This window comes from Anser brachyrhynchus (genome assembly GCF_964034855.1).
Source record: "Anser brachyrhynchus genome assembly, chromosome: 4".
Classification (NCBI taxonomy): Eukaryota; Metazoa; Chordata; class Aves; order Anseriformes; family Anatidae; genus Anser; species Anser brachyrhynchus.
The window spans coordinates 29,687,497-29,709,012 of record NC_137698.1 but is presented as its reverse complement, the minus strand read 5'-3'; the positions used below and the strand labels follow the sequence as shown (position 1 = coordinate 29,709,012).

At 41.4% G+C, this 21,516-nt stretch overlaps 1 protein-coding gene across 13 annotated transcripts in view; it reads right to left on the bottom strand.

Annotated features, from left to right (window-relative positions):
• Positions 1 to 21,516, bottom strand: part of FSTL5 (follistatin like 5) — a 413,457-nt gene that overhangs the window by 272,328 nt on the left and 119,613 nt on the right. Inside the window, exon 1 of one of the 13 annotated variants that reach the window (XM_080590015.1) lies at positions 18,718 to 19,681. The exons of 10 other annotated variants lie outside the window; for them this stretch is intronic. The gene's annotated coding sequence lies outside the window, so the exon portion shown is untranslated. Of the gene's footprint in view, positions 1 to 18,717; positions 19,682 to 21,516 lie in introns of those variants that run through there. 2 more of the 13 variants (XM_080590006.1, XM_080590007.1) reach the window with 2 other exon arrangements.

Here is a 21,516-nt window from a genome sequence, read left to right as displayed (position 1 = left end):
AGGATCAGAATCTTCATTTCCTACTGTGTTTTAACTGCCTTACACTATTTTAAAGAGTTTAATGAGTATGATTTTATAGTGCTCTAATACATCTACTAGTCAAAACCCTTCCAAATGGATGCTGGAAATCTGACAGAAAGTAAAACATAAAACCTACAATGTCCTTATGAGCTTGAAGCTAAAATGGATTATAAATAAGATTTTCAATAGTTCATCAACTAAAAAAAAAAAAAAGTCATTTCTAAGAAGAATGGAATGGGTACATTACAAAACAAAAGTTAAGGAGCAGCCAGTATGTGGTGATGAAATGGTCAGTATGTGAAAGGAATCAATTTGGTCTCTCCCCTACCATCACCATCTTATTAACATAATATATTAAGATGAAATTGTTGTGTTCATTTGTTGAACTAAATAAACACACAACAACAAGAAGAAACAGAATACAGTTATTTTATAAATGTAAGTATATATTTATCTGTGCTTTGGAAAGGCAGAAAAAAAGGTAGATATCTTCAGTTTTATTTATACAGTATGGATGCAGGAAAACTCACTGTAAAATTGCCTGGAACAAAGTTTTGACCATATACGATGCCAGAAAACACTAAGATTTATTTATTTTATTTTTACTACACACACAAAAAAAAAAATCAAGAAATTCAAGCTCATAATGACCTAGGTATAATCATCAGCAGACACTCCACATCACATCCAGTGTGAACCACGTATAAGCAAGAGCATCTCTTCTCACATAAGTTGATCCCTCTGAAACTACAGCCTCATGTAATCACTCTACCTCCCTGAGACATATTTGTACTCCCTTTTTCATCCCACCCTGCCACTGTTCCCAATTTCTGAGTCAACCACATAGACTCTGGGACTGTCTAGGACACCTAATAGTCTCTAAAGGGGATCCAGGAGACGCTGCTGAACATTGCAGCACATTCCTACTGATCAGCCACAAATGCTGATCACATAATTGGTGGCAAATGTCAAAATAGTGCAGCTTACTCAAACTCCACACAGGCCCTTTATTGATGAATCAGTTACTGTCTGCATGAAAGCATCCTCAGTGCTGACTCAAGTAAGCACCCCTACACAGTCAGAATTGAAAGAGCTTCTCTTGTGTCTGTCTGTATCCTGAAGGTTTCGGAATGACTACACTGCAATAATTTGAAACTTTTCTTGTTATCCAGAAGGTAGGTTTTCCACAAACCATCACCAATTAACCAAAACAGAGGATTAAAAAAAAAAAAGTATTTGTGAAAGTCATTTTAGTCATCTTGTTGGAGACTACATATGCAGGAAAAATGGTTCCCAATTCATTCAGTAACACCCAGTGCAATCTGAGAACTACTACATTTAGACTCTTCCAGATCTTACGTGACTACTAAGCAGAGAAAAGAGCCTCAATGAAGGCTATTCAGATGAAATAAAGCCCCCTTTTTGTCTTTAATTAATCACACTCTCATTAATCAGCCTTACATAATCATTCTCACAGACTGAAAATTTCTCATTCTGGCCCAAGGTGAAAAAGGATTACCCTGCTTAGATTGAGGGAAAAAATATATCTTTCTTTTCTCATCTTTGTCACTTTAAGCATACAATTGCATAAATGAGGCATTCTGTATAGAATCATAGGAACATTTAGATTGGAAAAGACCATTAAGATCATCAAGTCCCACCATCGACCTAACACTACAATTTCACTGCTAAACCACATCCCTTAGTGCCATGTCCACACATCTGTTGAATATTGCCATACCTAAAGGGATGGCAACTCCCTGGGCAGCCTGTCCCAAAGCCTAACTATTCTTTCCATGAAGAAATTGTTCCTGATATCTAATCTGAACATCCCCTGGTGCAATTTGAGGATGTTTCCTTCATCACTAGACACCTGAGAAAAGAGACTGACACCTTCCTCACTGCAGCCTCCTTTCAGGTAGCTGTAGAGAACAAAGAGGCCTACCATCAGCCCCTCCACCTTCTCCAGGCTAAACAGGCCCAATTCCCTCAGCTGCTCTTCAGACGTCTTGTTCTCCAGTCCCTTACCAGCTTTGTTGCTTTTCTCTGCCCACGCATGAGCAACTCAATATTCTTGTGGTAGTGAGGGGCCCAAAACTGAGCAGAGGGCTCGAGGTGCAGCCTCACTAGTACAGAGGAACAGTACTATATGACAACTGTACTAATATTGCCAAGTACAGAGGGACAATCACTTCCCTCATTCTGCTGGCCACACTATTTCTGATACAAGCCAGGATGCCATTGGCCTTCTTGGCCACCTGGGCACACTGTGGGCTCATGTTCAGCTGACTACCAACCAACACCCCCAGCTCCTTTTCTGCCAGGCAGCGTTCCAGCCGCTCTTCCCAAAACCCATACTACCCCCATGGGGTTGTCGTGCCCCAAGTGCAGGACCTGGCAATGAGCCTCATTGAATGTCATGCAACTGGATGCAGCCCATCAATCCAGGCTATGCAGATCCCCCTGCAGAGCCTTCTTACCCTCAAGCAAATAAACATTCCCAACCAATGTGGTGCCATCTGCAAACTTACTGAGAGTGTACTCAATCCCCTCATTGATACGATCATAAAGGTATTAAGCAAAACTGACCCCAATACTGAGCCCTGGGAAATATGGTGTTGTGGTTTAACCTGGCCGGCAGCTAAACACCACACAGCTGTTCACTCACCCTCCCCCCTCCCTCTCTGGGATGGGGGAGAGAAACGGGAAAGTGAAGCCTGTGGGCTAAGATAGAGACAGTTTATTAGGACAGAAAATAAAATAATAAATAATAATAATAATAATAGTAACGTGTACGATACAAGTGACGCACAATGCAATTGCTCACCACCCGCTGACCGATGCCCAGCCTATCCCCGAGCAGCCGGCCCCCCACCCCGGCCAGCCACCCCTATATATTGTTTAGCATGACGTCAGATGGTATGGAATACCCCTCTGGCCAGTTTGGGTCAGCTGTCCTGGGTCTGTCCCCTCCCAGCTCCTGCTGCACCCCTAGCCTGCCCACTGGCAGGACAGAGAGAGAAGCTGAAAAGCCCTTGGCTTAGTGTAAGCACTGCTCTGCAACAATTAAAACATCAGCATGTTATCAACATTATTCTCATCCTAAATCCAAAACATAGCACCCTACCATCTACTAGGAGGAAAATTAACTCTATCCCAGCTAAAACCAGTACACATGGCTTGTGACCATCTGCCAACCAGATTTCACTCTGTTCACAATGACCCTTCGAGACTTGCCATCCAACCAGTTTTTTACCCAGCAAAACATAGGCCCATCCACAAGCCATGAGCAGACAGTTTCTCCAGGAGGTGGCTGTGGAAAACAGTATCAAATACCTTGCCAAAGTTCAAGTAAACAATATGCACAGCCTTTCCCTCATCTACTGAGCAGGTCATCTCATCATACCAGGAGATTGGGCTAGTCAGGAAGGACCTGCCTTTCATACAAACCCATGCTGAATGGATCTGATCATCTGGTTGTCCTGTACATGCCATGAGATGGCACTCACGATGATCCACTCATGACCTTCCCTGGCACTAAGGACAGACTGATAGGCCTGTAGCTCCCTGGATCTTCCTTCCTGTCCTTCTTGTAGATGGGCATCACATTTGCCAGCCTCCAGTCAACTGGGACCTCCTCAGTTAGCTAGTACTGCTAGTAAATTATTGAAAGCATCTTGGCAAGCGCTTCTCCCAGCTCCTTCCGCGCCTTTGGGTGGATCCCAACCAAATCCATAGATTTGTGGGTGTTCAAGTGGTGTGGTAAGTTAGGTCACTAACCTTTTCCCCTTGGATTATAAGGGCTTTGTTCTGCTCCCTGTCTCCATCTTCCAGCTCAGCGGAGTGCGCACCCTGAGAAGAATTAGTCTTACTAATAAAGACTGAGGCAAAGAAGGCATTAAGTACCTCAGCCTTTTCCTCATCCCTTGTCACTATATTTCCCCTTGCATCCAATAAAGGATAGAGATTCTCCTTAGTCCTCCTTCTCTTGTTTACGTACTTCTAAAAACATGTTTATTGTCTTTTACTGTAGCATCCAAGTTAAGCTCTTGCCAGCCTTTAGTCTTTCTAATTTCCTCCCTGCATAACCTCACAACATCTTTGTAGCCCTCCTGAGTGGCCTGCCCCTTCTTCCAAAGGTCATAAACTCTTTTTTTTTTTTCTCCTGAATTCCAGAAGATCCCTGTTCTGCCAGGTATGTTCAATGGAGAGAAGGGATAATACTTCCTGTCCTCCAGAGCAAGGTAGCACACAGATTACACTGAAGCACAGCTGATGGCAAACCCAGCTCAAACCTTCTATCTTTAACTTCTCCAAAAATAAGACCTGGGACCAACTTACCCTGTGACAACAGAAAGCCCCAGAGGAGAATGTTAAAGAAGGAAAAAAGGCAGTGAACCCAGGGGACCACACTGAAGAACTTGGTTTGCTGTTCCTGTTGCTGGCGTGGCGCAGGAGATGAGGCGATATGGAGTGGTGCTAAGGGAGCGCTGGAGGCATTCCTCATAGCAGGGCATACTGCTCATATTCCCTAATTTCTCCCTTAATAAATGACTTCCAACACTCAGTTCTGGCACTGCAGTCGGCCTGCAACTTCCAGGCTGAAAGCTTGGAAACAAAACAGGAGGAGAGCCATCGCTGCTCTCCCTTAATAGCTGGTTGCTTTTGGCAGCCTCCTAAGCTTAGAGCCAGCTCCGAGTGACAAACTAAGCTACCATACGGAAAGGTGCCACAACATACTGCTGCCTAGTCATTGCCCTCAACGCTATGACACCCTCTGAGTTGCCCACAGTTCTGAGCGCACAATATGATAGCACTCAGTGCACGTTAGAAAAAGAGAATACTGTCATTTAAACACTCCAAAATTATCTCATTTCCAAACTTACTTGACTTCTTTGTCCATCACACACAAAAGAAAGCTTGGAATTAGGTCTACATTTCACTCTAACTCTAGTTTTGCCTACTCTAAAAGCCTACGGGAGATGCGAATCTGGAAAGGGGATATCTAAAAATTATTTCAGAAGTACCATTTTGTAGAAAGCTAGGCAAAACCCTTCTCAGCCGTTTTTAGTTTTTTTTCCCCTTAACTGGGATATCAGAAACATGCCTGGGAGGATAAATGTAGCTATAACAGTGTTTGCTCTCCAGCAGTCACTTTCTAGAATAACATTCCCATAAGACTATCATCATCCAGTTGAATTTATGCCATAGGGACAAATTATCCCACCAGAAGCCCTGACAGGAAAACTTAAAACTATGTCCCTTGGAGGAAAAAAAATAAATTAGGAATTTAAAAAAAAAAGTTACATGCAGCTCAGTGTCTGAAGTCAGAGGACTGTTCCATTCTGTTCTATTTTTATCTCGGATAATTATTTCTATAACCTACTATACGTCCACAGTAACCCACTAGTTTAAGTCAGTTTTCCAGAATTTTGAAGAAAGCTGATTTTTTAACTTTGGTTGCAGTTCAGTGCGAGCTTTAAGCTGATCTTAGGCTATGATTGAATTGAAACTCCCATTCAATTTCCAATTGGAAACCATTTGAGGGTAGGACAGTGAAGGAAAAGATTCATTTTTTGTCCAGATCAGCTCCCTATTCTGACTCACCACCTACTCATATGAACACCAGTATTCAATGGAAGGAAAGGAAAGATCAAGCGGTACTATATATATACACACCACGTGGTATTATATTATTTGCATAGTTTTGTACATGACACCAATTTTCTCAATACCTTCACACGGCAAAAGAAAAACATCTTCATTTCCACTAGACAAAGACTGTTTTTACATCATTCCACTGATTCCATTTAGTGACTGTCTGCAAAATGATGGATTAATATGGACTTATACTTTTACCTTTCATTTTTCTGATAGATATCAGAGTCCAATAAGGACTTATCTATTTAGCTACACTGTAAAAATACATAGCTTATTCTCTGATTCACTGCTTTTCTTGCCCTATTATATCAAAGTGAGCACAATACACTTTAAATCACTATACCCAAAATATAATTGAAATGTTGTTTAAACAAGTATAATATATGGGCATCTGTCTCATACTGTTGTGACTAGAAACTCGACCTTACAACATGAGCAAGAAAAAGGACTTGTCTTCTTTTGGGACAGTCTGAATCATCTTGACAGAAGTAATATATTTCCATGTCCATGCGACATTAGCTTATCTTGAAGTTGTAAACATCCCTTCTAAAGCAACATTCTAGGTGCTGTTTTTTGTTATTATAATTATTTTGTTACATAACAAAAGGATATTGATGTTGGTCATAACAGCACTCGGTGAGCATCCAGTAATATATTATCCTTCCTTTGTAATACAGATTTTTACCATTAATATTCTTCTGTTGTTAGAGTTGCCCACTGACTCTGATTTTATAATAGTTCCTACAGATGGCCAGAAGTAACATGTGTGCAAAGATAAAGAGGAAGCAAACTTCAAAACAATGACACAGTCTTCATTACAGAAGTGTTCTTTTAGTAATTAAGTGTGGAGTTGCACATATGGTGTCTGATTTATCCTCGTACTCTCACTGATGTAAACCTGCTATAATAATAACGTAAATGTAACCACACCATTTTTCCATCAGTCTGGGAACACATCTATTTTTATTTCTTTTATTTTTCCACAAGTAATTACACTTTGTTTTTTTCATTTGAAACTGGGAGAAGGAAAAGTAGCCACAGTGTCAAAAGTTTAGATATTGTGGACTTCCTTTGTGTCTTTAAAGAAAATAGATACCTCGTTATTCTTCTCTTATTTATGGGGGGCTGGAGGTGGAGGCACTGTTGTGAAGTCATTATAGAATCATAGAATCATAGAATATCCTGAGTTGGAAGGGACCCTGAAGGATCATCAAGTCCAATTCCTGGCACCACACAGGTCTGCCCAAAAGTTTAGACCATGTGACCAAGTGCAGAGTCCAATCTCTTCTTAAATTCAGACGGGCTTGGTGCAGTGACTACTTCACTGGGGAGCCTGTTCCAGTGTGCAACCACCCTTTCAGTGAAGAACCTCTTCCTGATGTCCAGCCTAAACTTCCCCTGCCTCAGCTTCACACTGTTCCCACAGGTCCTGTCACTGGTGATAACGGAGAATAGGTCACCTGCCTCTCCACTCCCTCTCGCGAGGAAGTTGTAGACTGCGATGAGGTCCCCCCTCAGCCTCCTCTTTTCCAGACTGAACAGGCCAAGTGACCTCAGCCACTCCTCATGTGTCTTCCCCTCTAGGCCCTTCACCATCTTTGTCACCCTCCTCTGGACACTCTCCAACAGTTTTACATCCTTTTTGTACTGTGGTGCCCAGAACTGCACACAGTACTCGAGGTAAGGCCGCACCAGCGCAGAGTAGAGCGGGACAATCCCTTCCCTCGACCAACTAGCAATGCCGTGCTTGATGCACCCCAGGATACGGTTGGCCCTCCTGGCTTCCAGGGCACACTGCTGGCTCATATTCAACTTGCTGTCAACCACAACCCCCAGATCCCTCTCTGCAGGGCTGCTCTCCAACATCCCGTTGCCCAGTCTGTACGTATAGCCAGGGTTGCCCCGTCCCAGGTGCAGGACCCGGCACTTGCTTTTGTTAAACTTCATGTGGTTGGTGATCACCCAGCTCTCCAACCTGTCCAGATCTCTCTGCAAGACCTTTCCACCCTCATCCGAGTCCACAACTCCTCCAAGTTTGGTGTCATCGGCAAATTTACTCAAAACACCTTCTAGTCCTACATCCAAATCATTTATAAAAACATTGAAGAGGACTGGCCCTAAAATGGAGCCTTGAGGGACCCCACTAGTGACCATCCACCAGCCAGATGTGGCCCCATTTACCACAACCCTTTGAGCCATGCCTGTCAGCCAATTGCTCACCCATCATATGAGGTTTTTGTTAAGTTGTATGCTGGACATTTTGTCCAGTAGGATCCTATGGGAAACCGTGTCAAAAGCTTTGCTGAAGTCCAAAAAAATCACATCAGCTGGTTTCCCTTGATCGACTAGATGGGTGATCTTATCATAAAAGGAAATCAAATTTGTTAGGCAGGACCTACCCCTCATGAACCCATGTTGGCTGGGACCAATGACTGCATTGTCCCCCAGGTGCGCTTCAATAACTTCAAGGATCATCCTCTCCATAATTTTACCAGGCACTGACGTGAGACTGACAGGCCTGTAATTGCTAGGGTCTTCTTTCTTACCCTTCTTGAAAATTGGCAAAACATTTACCAGCTTCCAGTCCAATGGGACCTCACCAGATTCCCAAGATCGTTGAAAAACAATTGAGGTCTCGCGAAGACGTCAGCCAGCTCTTTAAGCACCCTGGGATGAATCCCATCCGGACCCATGGACTTGTATGGATCCAGGTGGAGCAGCAAATCCCACCCATGTTCAGGGTCGGTTGGGAGTTTGTCATTCCCACCGTCATGGTCCTCCAGCTCAGGGTACCTTGGGTCCCAAAGCCCATCATCAGCGTTGAAGACAGAGGCGAAGAAGGCGTTAAACGTCTCTGCTTTGCCTATGTCATTGTCTGTGAGGAGACCCTCCCCATCTAGTAGAGGACCTATGTTTTCTTTGGTTCTCCTTTTTCTGTTCACATATCTAAAAAAACCTTTTCTATTGTCTCCCACAGACATGGCCAGCTTCAATTCTAGTTGGGCTTTGGCCACACGAATTTTCTCCCTACAAACACAAACAGCATCCCTGTATTCCTTCCTTGTTGCCTGACCCTCCTTCCTTAGTTATGTTCTTCTGTTTTAAGGATTATTTTATGATTTTTTTTTTCCTCTCTCAGTAGATGCTATGATATCTAGCAGATATCTAATCAGATATTTCAAAGGCTTGTGTCTTCTGCCTAGCTACTTCACACTAAAATTGAATTCCTGCTAAAGAGAAAAATGGCAGTCTTTTATCATGGATTGAGAGGAAAAAAAAATCCATCCATAAAATAATTGTTTCCAAGGATGATTTCCTTGAGATTCTTAATGTTCTATTAATTCTTATGTACAATTCTTTGACTTTTGTCTTCCCTATCCACTAAGCTCTTTAAGCCTAGTTCTGCCAGATTCTGACCCTTCATTTGTGAGCAGCTATGTGGCTTCCTCTGGGTATACTTTCATAATAGCAGAAGCCAAAAGGGGTAGCAGGATTCTTACTGTCCCTCTCCTGGAATGCACAGCCTTTTCTTTTCTGGTCTTCTTTTCTTGATAATCTTGAGAAATTAGGCAAACTCAAAAATGTACTGAATAACAAATTTGTGGGTAACACTTCTCAAAAGGTACTTCGTTTGAAAAAAAGATAGCATTTTTTCACAGTGATAATACCAGCTTTTTTTTTTTCTGGATTTCTAAAGTAGAATAAATTCTATACAAAATTTAATATGGGCAAACCCTTCTCTGGACTATATCTCATCCACTAATGCTTATTAACAAATCTCAGATGGAATATATTTGCCTAGATGCATCATTTTCAAATTTTGAAACTTCAGATCTAAAGCCTCATTTTTATCACTCATCTTCGTAAATTAAATTAACCTTCACTTCATATTGCATATTGATTCAACTTTTGCATTCTGTGCTGACTGCACTTCTGTACTCCTTTGTATCTCAGTTCAACTTAGTCAAAGGAGTTTTTTTTAGCTTGTGAAGTTTTACAGTTGACATTTTGTATTCCATGGAAGACTGCAAGATGAACATATCTGAAACTTCAAAATAACTAAAAATACAACCCTTAACGCAATAAATAAATAAATATTTTGTCAATTCAGAAAAAGGGCATTTCTTCAATAAATGACTAGCAATAAGGGGGAGAAAAAAATGATGTAAAAGATAAAAGAAAAACAGAAGGGCATAATTACTGCTGGACATAAATGCCAGAAATAAAAGAAAATTATGTGTTACATCCATCCCACACAAATACTTCTGATGCAGTTAGCACAGGGTTGTGATAGAACTGATCCCGCAGACACTAGTCAAAAGCACTGAAAATTGCATAATGATAAGCCAATAGACTCACAAACCTAGTCTACATGCACAACAAAATAAGCTGAGGAGCTACTTGTCCGTAAGTACTCACTGACAGGAGTGATAGCCATTAACTGCTCACAGGAAATGGTGTTCCGTCTTGCCATCCCTAAATACCCACGGTTAGTAAATCAACAGACCTTCTCAATAGTCACTGCAAAAATCCAGTTCCAGTGAGAAATGGTTAACCAATGCTAAAGAACCAAAAAAATTACCAAGTCTTTTCCTTTCTTAAAAACACCAAACTGGATGTTAAAGGGATATTAATGGATGTAAAATGATGTGCCACAGCATCCTCTGCTGCAGGATGAGTTAAGTAAATTGATGCTGAAAATCAAAATGATAATCTGCAGCTTTAGAATCTCAGATGTATGGGAAGTTTAAAGTGAGGCTTCATTCTGAATCTTTAAAAATCTATCAGTGATTTTTGCATTACTTTATATATACAACGTTGTAGCTCTTTTTGAAATAACCCAATATTTAAATAACTGATTTTTTAGAATTCAGAATTTCTATGCGTGGATGCAATCTACTGTTCACACTCTTCATTAGAAAAAGAACAAATATACAAGACTCCCTGCCTGTTTTAACCACTAAGACCTTAATGATCAAAATTTTAAGGTTTCTTTCAACATTTATGCACATGGTAACTTCAGGAACAAGTACACATTATATCAAAACTACAAGACTAATCCACTGCATTTGAACCTTTTGTCTCTTACAGAGAGAACAGACAAAGAATGATAAAACCGAAATTGTTCGGTATTTTACTTCTCACAGTTCGTGAAGGACTCAGGTACAGCACATGAATTAATAAAAACATTCTAAAGCATTACAGACATAAAATTATAACCCAAACTTTAATGTACATCTTTTTGTTAATATGAGAGCTGTTATACCTCAGAAATCATGATAACATGGGGAGGGGAGGGATGTTACTTTCCCTATTCATTTCTAAGATTTTGAAAATATGAACCAAATCTTCAGTTTAGCTTTATTAACTTTTTATGTTAAAATGTACATGGTGTATGCAAAGACAAGCATGGAAACTCTTTAGGCTTATTTATGCATGGAAGAAAATTACTGAGAGCCTACAGCAGTAGATGAATATGACTATCACACTGAAAAGATATAAAGAACACATATATATTAAAACATTACTTTTTTTTCATAGGGGGCATCAATTTTAAGATATGACGCCGGAAGCACTCTTCTAAACCTTCAAATGAAAACCCCAAAGTGCAGCAACACCACCCCCACTGAATGGAACAAAACATACAAATGTAGATTGTTCCAAATATTTTTGTGACAATTCTCTAAGCACAAAAGAAGGGAACTGGTCTATTATTAGACAGTAGAATAAAATGTAATTATAGCTAAGCAACACAATTTGAATTTGCTTGAAAAACTGTTTCCAGTTTGAAGAATACTTTGCATAATACAGAAGTTAAATCTCAGGAGTGATATTGTTGTTTTTTGTGGTTTTTTTTTTTCTTTTAATGTCCCAACAAAAGAACTAAATCAGCCCATGCATCAATGTACAGAAGACTTTTTCCTGTTTGTCAAAAACAGCCTGGAACAAAAATAAGACAAATATCATTTTCTTTTTTAAATACTACTATAATACTAGTTATAGCTAGGTTTCTGAATTACCTAAGAATTGAAAGGTACTATAAAGGGAAGACAAAGGTATAACACATATATTGGAGGACCAAAACATTTCAAATTAATATTTTATCTTTCTGATATAATAGCTGAGGTTTATTCACCTCATGGCATAGGAAATAAGTACAAAATATGATCAGTTTTCAAAACACCATGATCTGCCAGTGTGTGTCTTATGGTTTATTCTGAATCAGAATAATGTCTCTTAAAGGACTTGACAATACAGGAGAACAATGTGACAAACTGTACTTCAACTTGAAAATCATCACTCAAGAATGAAAACATGGATTTTTTCATTGAAGGTTGGGTTATGGCTAACCTTTGCCATTGCAAGGAGAGAGAGAACCCATGCAACTTAATTCCATTTTCAAGGACATGCCAGAAGTACTGTCTGGAAGAGCCTCTCTTCCTTCTCTGTGGATCTTCCACTGTTAATACAGATGATGAATGGTAGTCATCCCACCACTGCCAAAGATGCTTTGCCTGCCCACTGGCAGGGGGGTTGGAACCAAACGCTCTTTAAACTCCCTTCCAACCCAAACCATCCTATGATTCTATGGTACCATCTTGAACAAGAATGAAGAAGAAATTAAGGACTCCCTTTTAAAATAAGCTATTTCATTTTAATATCAGTTTCTGCGCTCCTTACAATCCCGTGTAGGGCTAACTAAGCACATGTTTGGAAATAGTATTGTCTTTCCAGTCACTTTCAGAGCCTTCACCTCTCAGAAATGAGGAATACCTGAACAACACTGAGAAAACACCTGCCTTTACCAGAGATACTTGATCTCAGATTCTACAAGTTCAATAATCTTTCATTAAAAAAATAAAAATAAAAATGTGAATAGTCACCTAGATGTTGTACACACCTAATATCATGTGAGGGTTTCTGCTTTCTGTTGACTTAAGACTCAAACCAGGCCCTTAGAAGGGAAAATTTAGTCTCTGATAGAAAAGGTGATACAATGTGCATAAACTGAAGCACGGAGGGGTAAGACCAGATATAAGGTGTAATTTTTTTTACAGTTATTTTGCCTCCTTTTTTTACAGTTTATTGATATTTTTCCTAAAGATATCTATAAATATCATGGCATTTTCATGCATCCAATGCTTCCATTGCTCCTTACAGAACCTGGTTCTTGTTATCACTGTAAGAGCATGACTACCATCGAATGCAGTACTCAAACTACAGGATTATTTATTTAATTATAATTTGGTGGTATGATTTTCAGTCACTAATGGAAACCAAAATTGTATTTTTTTTATCACTTTTGTATATGAGTGATGATTTCCATTACATTGCATCTGATTCATGTTATGAGCTGTTTTTAAACTTATTAATAACTTCTTCATGAAGAAACTAAAAATGATTTCAGAAAGCTTTTAATATGCTGATTTGAAAACGATAGTGGCTTTTAACACAAGAACACCCATTCAGTGGTAAAAATGTCAGAATTACAATAAGCCTAACTGTAAGTAAAACGAGGAAAAAAGCTGTCTGTGTCAAAAGAAGAAAAAAGTTTTTTAAATATCCTCCATCATCTTCCAACTAACATTTTCAAGTAGTTTATTATACAAAAAAGTCTTTCTGAAGCCTGCTCTGAAAAGCACTGCTGGACACTAATCTCAATTAATTCAAATGCAAATAAACTGTGAACTTCAACCTACTTCAAGCAATCAATGCAAGTACTGCCAACTCTCCCCTCATTTAACTCTTCAGAACTTATTATTTTCTTGAGATTTGCACAATTCAGCAAAGCAGCCAAATAATTGACCACTGATTTCACTTGGGGAATGTATGAAGTGTAATTAATGAAATAGACTTACCATTTTCATTTCTAGAGCAGTAAGGGTAAATACCCACATAAACGTTGCTATCAAATCAGGCTGAAAACGGGTAACAATTACATATTTTCAAGTAGTTCCCATACTCACTTGTAAAGGAAGCATGTCTGGCTGGACCACAACAGTTTGGCTGATTTGAACTCAATTCATTACATCTCTCAGCCAATATACTCAGCCAGAACAACCAGGGTTACCAACGACAAAGAGGAAACCGATGACGATGGAAAATGGGGAGCATTTTCACAGCTCTGCCACAATAACTGTACAGAAATTTCTTTATGTGCACTGGCCCATCCTAACTGTTCTGGTAAAATATGTGCTAATAAATATAAGTACTGGAAAGGAACAAAACCTGCTTATTAGAAAACAAGATTTTGTAACTAGAGGTTACTCTATTAACCACAAACCCAAAGAATTTGTAAAATAGCACAAAAAAGAATTAGGATGCGGGTTCATTTCCTCTGAAGGTAGAACTTTATTTCCTGCTTATTTTAATTTTTTATTTTAATGAAGTTGTTAAAGGTAGTTTCATACAGCACTGTTTTCAAAGGTGCTGGGCAACCATAACTGTCAATCAACCCACAGCCCTCTCAATATCTTTTTATTATACAGTTTAAATGTACTCTTCTTATACTAATATAAGAGCATTCTTTGTCTTTTCTGTCTATCAAGAGGCAGGAAAAGCACACTTTATTAAATATGTATAATATCTTATGAAAACAAGTTCCCAAACTTTTGATTTGTTGACAGCTATTCCCTATGCATCCAAAAAAACTTGTTAATCTTACTTTGCTTGAAAATTATAGCACATTATAGGCCAAGCTACACTGAATAATTAACACTCACTTAGAAAAACAGAAGAACAAAGTCAAGAGTGGTATTTGATTCATCACTCCCCCTTGAACCTGTGATTCACTCCTGAAATGTTTAATATCCTGGATTATCCCTTAATATTTGCCAGTCTGAAGAAAAATATTCAGAAGTAGTGACCTAAGTTTCCTCTGAATTAGAAATTTCTTAGAAATTTCTAAGCCAAATTCAGGACTGTTAAACGGCAGAATATTCATATCAGAGCTCCACCTTCTCATTTAGCTTTGAAGCTAACACTAGCCAAGTATAACCTTGCTTTCATTAGAACTTTACGTTCTCCAAAAGTCAAAGAAAAGTGATGCAAAAGTTATTTTCTGAATTTTTATACAAAATAACAGCTTAAAGCTACACAAATTTATTCCAAGGAAAAAAATGTCTTATATAATTTTAGAGAAATAATGTACATGATTGTAAGATTTGCTTTTCTTAGGGTTGAATATTCTTGCTTCTTTAAACAAATATTGAGGATTATTGAGTAAACTCACACAAAAAGAAATCAGAATGACAAACTGGCATAATATGATAAATCTAGAACACATCTAGAACTGAAGAACATAATATTTGTTAGGGTTGATTTTTACTGAGTACCATTTACTCTCCAAGCTAATTGCTAGCCCAGCAAATACCCAGGTGACCCACTACAAAACAGAAGCTCAGAACTCTTAAAAGGCTGTGAGCATGGTGCTGTCATCAGTAACTGTATGCGTGTGCCAGCACATGTGGGTCTGCCGGTCAGTGTAAGCAGGGTCTACAAAGCACCACTTCAGCAGTGGGTTTCCCCAAATACTGATTTTATGACAACAGTCCTCCTGAGTTTGCAGGAGTTTTGCAGACAGCTATTTAGCCAAGCCATTAGCACCTGGTTTTCTTCAACTTTTGAATATTACTGTTAAATATCCTGGAACTCCACGCTTCCTTCCATATATAAATATGCTACTGAAGACAGTCATAAAAAGTCTGAACACTTTCTCTAATAACAACAAATGACCAAAATGGTTATGGACCACAGTGTACAAATTCCACCTGATGTACATGCATATTTAGAAAACCATTTTGTTGAAGTATAGTAGTGCCATTTTATTTCCTTGAGAGCCTACCTATCATTTCAAAGCTCTATTTTTTAAACATGATTTATAAAATAAAGCAACCAAGTGGAAACCAAGACAAAGCATTGCATGGAAAATACAATCAGATATAAAATATAAATTAAAGTGCCAAATTAATGTTTTAACTTCAAAGTTTATCATCTGATTGATGCTGGTAAAATGACTGATCTCAGGAAGACCAATGACTTTTACTCATGTAATGATGGATGCAGTCCCTTTGCAGTTAACAGGACTATATATATGAATAAAGACTACTCAAGTCAACACGGGTTTGCAGATTCAGGCCCTGTATATTTACAGATGAACATCAAAAGTTTGGCAATATCTGTTCAGATTTTTTCATAATTAATGCAATGCTTTCACCATGTGGTTCTAAATTAACTTCTCCAAAACATTTCAAATGTCTACTTTAGAAAGCGAACAACGTGAGTCTTTTTACTTTGAGAAGTACCATTATTTACATTTATATCAAAACATTTAAAAGCAAGTTCGTGTCAGCGACAGATGATAAGACCTGACTTAGTTAATGGGTAGACTGTTAATGAGGATTTATAACCAGTGCATGTTTGGTGTAATAAACTATCTTGCCCTTTTGGAAAGAGGAAGATGAGGGCTGCTTTATAATTCGGGGGGGGCGGGGGGGGAGTAGTATACCATATGTATTTCCTAATTCTACTTAAATTTAATGAAAATCTTAGCAACCTAAACTACCTTCTCCTCAATTTTCTTGCTTTCAACTTTACTCCTCAGTATTTCTGTGCTGCTGCCAAGTGGTTTCCTTAAGTTCTGGCTGATAAAAATATTCAGTAAAAACACCCTATAGTGGGTTTACGTCGCAAGGTTTTGGTAGCAGGGGGCTATGGGGTGGCTTCTGTGAGAAGAATCTAGAAGCTGCCCCATGTTTGGTAAGGGCCCCACTGCTGACCAGAGCTGAGCCAAGAAGCGATGTTGTTTTGTGCCTCTGTGAGAGCATATTTAAGACAGGAAAAAAAACGCTGCACCACACAGCAGCTGGGAGAGTGAGAGGAGTGAGGAACAGCCTTGCAGGCGCCAAGGTCAGTGAAGAAGGAGGGGGAGAGGTGCTCCAGGCACCGGAGCAAAAGTCCCCTGCGGCCTGTGGTGAGGACCATGGTGAAGCAGGCTGTCCCCCTGCAGCCCGTGGAGTATCACAGTGGAGCAGGGTTCCACCCCGCAGCCCATGGGGGAGACCACGGTGGAGCAGGTGGACCTGCACCGATGGAGACTGCGGCCTGTGGAAGACCCCTGCCGGAGCAGATTCCGGGCCGGACCTGTAGCCCGTGGAGAGGAGACCACGCAGGAGCAGGGGGTCTGGCAGGAGCTGCTGCCCGTGGGGGATCCAGGTTGGAGCAGTTTGCTCCTGAGGGATGGACCCCATGGTATGGACCCATATCTGGAGCAGTTCTTGAAGAGCTGCTGCCTGTGGGAAGCCCATGCCGGATCAGTTCAGCGAGGACTGCATCCCATGGGAGGGATCCCACAGCACAGGGGACGAGAGTGACCGAGAAGGAGCGACGGAGAAGCAGCGCTACAGACTGACCATAACCCCTATTACCCTGCGCCGCTCAGGGGGAAGAGGTGGAAGAGGGTGCGTGGGAGGGAAGTTGCTTTTGGTTTCTTTGTTTCTCACTTCCCTAGCTTGTTAGTAATAGGCAATAAATCTTACTATCTCCCTATGCTGAGTCTGTTTTGGCCGTCACGATAATTACTGTGCAATCTCCCTGTCCTTATCTCAACCCTTGAGCCCTTTTCATCGTATTTTCTCCCCGTCCCTCTTAGAGGAGGGGGAGTGAGAGAGAGCGGTTGTGGTGGAGCTCGGCCGCCCACCCGAGTAAAACCACCACACACCCCACCTTAACATTAAATAAATTATACTAGAGTAAAAAATGCTATAACAACGTGAAATAATCTTCTTTGATCAGCTTCTTACCACCAACAAAAGTTACTTCACACTTACAGTTACTACACTTACTAGTTCTTGGACAAGACAACTATGCAAAGAAACAAGTATTTTAGGTCAGAAAAGAAAGAAATTTACCAAAGCCTCAAGAGTATAAAGTAATACATAGTGCCACAAAATCCAGGTTGAGGACCTCATTTGCCTGCCTGTTCTGTGCAGTCATTTTGGTAGCATTGGCAGCAGAAGCAGCAGCAGCCCATTCCTTTTGGAATCAGCCTTCACCTCAGAGAGGAGCCCCTGCGTTGTGCTGCTCTGCCCTGGGCATGCAGAAATCCTTGCCTGGTGCTGCTCTGTGTGTGCACAGAAGTCCCTGCGTGCATAGAAGCCTGACAGCTCACAGAAGGGGCAGAAATCCCTTCCATGAAGCAGAGTGCCCTACTAAGCTTGTGAAAGGTTAAACACTGCTGGAATAGCAAGGCATGTCATGTGCCCACACTTTCCAGTTCCATTCAATTACCACCAGCAGCAGTCCTATAATGCAACATAATACTGTGTTATTAAATCAGAGTTTCACATTTACACCTGGTGCAGTCTGGAGGAAGGCCTGCCATTCCTCGGTCCGTACCAGAGGAAACAACCCACAACTTTCACGGGCTCACACGCCTCACTGCACACACTGACCTTGGAGACGGGGATAGGGCTGATCCCTTTCAGGAGACTATTTCACAAGTGCCTGGCATTACAGCCTTAAATTGTTAATCACATACCGAGGTAAAACGCCCTTCTGTGTTACACACACACCAGCACGCACACGAGCACAGAGCAGCATGAGGCTGTATTTTTAAATCCTCTTTAATTCCTACTTTGCTCTCTACTTCCCAGAATGACCTTACATATCCCTTCTTCCTCCAAACAGAATCAATTAGAGCTTTTCTTGTCCCCCAAAACTAGTGTTTATACAAAACAGCTTCTGTAATGCCTTCTGACATCCTTAAAGCAGCAAAGATTTCTAAAATAAAATATTTTCAAACATTTGAACGTCACCCTGAAATCAAGTTTTCACGGAAAAATAAGCCTGCAACTTCTCCTCCTAGGCGCACCTTTTGTTCACGGCACCTTTTTCCTTGCCGAAAACTGCACGCCCAAGCGTCGCCTCTACGCTGACCCAAGCTCCCAACTTTGCTGTGCCGCTAATTGCCAGCTCCTCGCCCCGCTGCCACCCCGCTACCACTCGAGGAGGAGGAAGGGAAGAGGAACCGCTTACCTTAGCCCGGAGTCACCAAGTCCCCGAGGAAAAAAATCAAAATAAAAATATAAAAGAAGGGAAAAAAGAAGAGCCGAGCCGCTGGGTGCCCGCGGAATACCCGCGAGCGCCCCAGCACCTCCCCGGCCGGGAGCAAAGTGGTGGCGAGCGGGGGGCCCAGGAGCGAGTTGCCGGCGCGGAGCCCGAGCCCGCCGGCGCGGGGCGCCCGCCCTTCAGCACCCGGCGCGCCGCGGACAGCACCGGCCGCGCTCACCGCCCAGACAGACGGACGGACGGACGGACGGACGGACGGACGGACAGACCGACCTCCGGACCGACCGACCGACCGAGCGCGCCGCTCAGCTCGGCCCGGCCCGCCCCCGGCCCGCCCCCCGAGGCGCCCGCCCGCCCCCTTTTGTTGCAGGGGGCGCGGGGCTCGGCTCGCAGCTCCGCGCCGCCGCTCGCCCCCGCGCAAAGATGCGGGGGGACGGGGGAGACGCACACAGCCTCCCGGCTGTGTCCCTGCCCGCGTTACGGCGGGGTGTGGGCGATAAGGTGCTGATAAGCCGTAGTAGAGGGACCGGCTGAGCGCTCAGGGATGCTGGAGGTGATGGAGCGGCCGGCCGAGCGCGCAGGGATGCCGGAGGCTCCGTGTTGAGAAATCCCTGCCGCCCCTATCAAGTTGGCTGCCGGAGTTTTGAGGCTGAGATCTCCCCCGGCAGCCCCTGCTCGAAGCACAGACCTGCCCCCGGGAGTCAGCGCCAGCTGCGGAACGCAAGGGAAAAGCACCCCGAGATAGGATATACACGGATGGGATCCCCAGTCCTATCCCCTTCGCCTGTAAGATGGAGAACTGGCACCTGGGGACGAACAGAACCAATACCACCACCCCCCAACACGGAGAAAATACCCTAAAAATTATAAATACTTATACGTCAAGCAAAATAACAATAGTTTGAAGTCTCCCTTGGCCCTTTTTTATTGTGAGATAACCAGTTAGTTATCTGATTTATTACTTTCAAACTAATTTATCATCCATTCCAACGCTTCTAAAGAGTAGCTTACTTAATCTTCAAAGTGAAGTCATTATGAAAATTAAGTATCTACTCTTCGAGGCATTACAGGTTACCTGCTTCTGGCCTTTTGGGAAAACGTGTTACAGATTAAAGTATTAAACTGCCTTTAAATCATCTGTGACTAGGCTAAGACAGAGGTCAGCTGTTCTGATCTACACTGGCACACTAGGTTAATTATACACGCATCTGTATGTGGAACAAAACTGGAGTGACAAACACAACTAGGTAAGTCGCACACTTAAAGAATTGAACTGGTTAACACAAGAAATAACAAAATGGGATGCTTGGGATTGCATTTGCTTATCGCTATTTCGTAAGGGAGTTCTTATTGGACTGCTAATTAGGTCATGGTACTGCAAGAAGAAACATGATTAACTTTACACTTTTACACACAAAATGTACAATACAAAGCCAAATCAGCCAGTTTTCACTGATAACACCTTCTATAATTGCCAGTTATCAAGCCAGCTTGGCTGGCAACCAGAGAACATTTCTGAACCACTACAGTTCAATTTCTTCCCTCTCTTCACTCTTAAGCCCTCTCAGGTTGCTTGCAAGGTATAAACAGAACAAAATTTCACTAGTTAATGACAATGTTGGGGGTGCAAAACTGATGTTGAGTCAGTTTTGCTTCCTACTAGCTACACCATAAGCTCTCCAGGGACGGAGTAAACTTGGAAATGACTGGTTCCAAATTGAATGGAAATTGAAATCTCAAAAGGGCAAACAGAGACCTTGCACATTCACTCTCCCTTGCCCTTACGAAAGTGCCTGAAACAAACCATCAACAAATATCAAAGTGTTCTATGTAACCCAGTTAACGCAGTATTCAAAGTCTATCATGGTCTGACACGTTGGCCTTGCAAATTGTTAGGCATAAAGAACCCCAAAGATAACACAAGGAAGACTCTCGGAAGAATTCTGAAAACCTCAAAATTTTGTGAGGGCTTAGGCTCTTAAATTTGAGTATAAATAATGATACAAGAGTGTAACATATGAAGGTACTTGGATGTTCTTACATATTTGAATCTATGTATCTCATCATGCTCATCTTTCTTCTTTGGACACTCACTTGGATAGCTAGCTTATGAACCTTATAGTTAATTGACGTATTTGTACAGCAGGCATTTTCTACTTTTTCCTCTATTTCAGCTCTGTGTATAAAGCTATCACAGACAGCTGATAGAAAATAAATCTTTTTCGTTCTTACCCTACAGCTTTCTGCCTTCTACTCAATGAATATTCTTTGTGAGCTCCATTTTGTGTGGTTTGCTCTATTCCTCTGCAAATACATATATTTGAATGAACTTTAACATTTTTTTTCATTATTTTGTGACCCACACATCGCATTATTCCTGTTTTCAGTTGAAACATTTTAGTTCACAGAGTGTTACAATAGAGTATTACTTCACTTGCTGTAATGCAGACCAAAGTACACTACTTCAATGGAGAAGATGTTCTGTGTTTAGCAAGTAATTGTTAGCTTGGAGAGACTGTTGACGTTTGGCCTGATTTCCATAACATCAGTTTGGATACTTTAGGACAATATTTTACCAGATCCCATGTAGCATGCCACACAGTTTTTGCCGTTTCATATACCCAAGTCCCATTGGCACAGCAGTTAGTTATGTTTGGCTTTCATTTTTCTACTTTAATTTTTGTATTTGAAGCATTTGTCATTCTTACACTGGCAGCTGAGAAGGCATACGGTAAGTACTGAGGTTTCCTTGTAAAGGTGGGAGAT